Source organism: Martes martes (genome assembly GCF_963455335.1).
Source record: "Martes martes genome assembly, chromosome: 3".
Lineage (NCBI taxonomy): Eukaryota > Metazoa > Chordata > Mammalia > Carnivora > Mustelidae > Martes > Martes martes.
The window spans coordinates 139,123,083-139,124,260 of NC_137890.1; the positions used below are offsets into that span (position 1 = coordinate 139,123,083).

At 49.6% G+C, this 1,178-nt stretch overlaps 1 pseudogene across 1 annotated transcript in view; it reads left to right on the plus strand.

Moving 5' to 3' along the window:
• Window positions 1–244: 244 nt before the first annotated feature.
• LOC308340270 (actin, cytoplasmic 1-like) overlaps window positions 245–1,178 on the plus strand; it is a 10,938-nt pseudogene continuing 10,004 nt past the window's right edge. Inside the window, exon 1 of the transcript in view lies at window positions 245–852. The product of the transcript in view is annotated as an actin, cytoplasmic 1-like (transcript). The remainder of the gene's footprint in view (window positions 853–1,178) is intronic.

Consider the following 1,178-nt stretch of genomic DNA (forward strand, 5'->3'; position numbering starts at 1 on the left):
ATGGGTCTGCACTACCACCACTTCACCATGGATGAAGATATGTTGCACTCAGGGTCAACAACAGCTCCCACACATGCAAGGCCGACTTTGCCCATCACAACACTCCCCAGGCAGCCTTCCCCTCTATCATGGGGCAAACCTGGCCCCAGGACGTTATGGTAGGCCTGGGCCAGAAGGACTCCCACATGGGCAACGAGACTCAGAGCAAGAGGGGCATCAAACATGACACCCCATCAAACATGACATGGAAAAGATCTGGCACCACACCTCCTACAACAAGCTGCGTGTGGCCTCTGAGGAACCCCACATGCTGCTGAGTGGATACAGGTTCACCACCATCACTGCTGAGTGGGAAATCATGTGTGACATCAAGAAGAAGCTATGTTATGTTGCCCAGGACTTTGAGCAGGAGATAGCCACCACAGCCTCCAGCTCCTCCCTGGAGAAGCTGTGAGCTGACAGATGGGCAGGACATCACCATTGGCATCACCATCGGTTCTGCTGCCCCGAGGTCCTCCTCCAGTCTCCCTTTCTGGACACGGGATCCTGTGGCATCCTCAGAATACCTTCAACTCCAACATGAAGTGTGACCTTGACAACCACAAAGACCTCAAAATCAACGTGGGGCTATCAGGGGGCACCACCATGTCCCCCGGCATTGCTGATAAGATGCAAGAGACCACCACCCTGTCGCCCAACACCATGAAGATCAAGATCATCCCATGGCCTGAGTACAAGTACTCTGTGTGGATTGGCGGCTCCATCCTGGCCTCGCTGTCCACCTTCCAGCAGATGCGGATCAGGAAGCAAACAGGAGTACGACGAGTCCCATCCCTCCATCATCCACTGCAGGTACTTCTAGGTGGACTCATTGCCTTACACCCTTTTTGGATAAAACTTAACTTGTGCAGAAAACGAGATGAGATTGGCATGGATTTCTTTGTTTGTTAGCTTATTTTAATTTGTTTTGTTTGGGTTTTGATTTTGGATTGGGGGGCGTGTTTGTTTTGGTTTTTGGCATTTGACTCGGGATTTAAAAGCTGGAACAGTAAAGGTGACAGCAGTTGGTTGGAGCAAGTATCCCTAAAGTTCTACAATGTGGCAGAGGACTGATTGTACATTGCTTTTTTTTTTTTTAATATTTTATTTATTTATTTGACAGAGAGAGAGACTCCCCT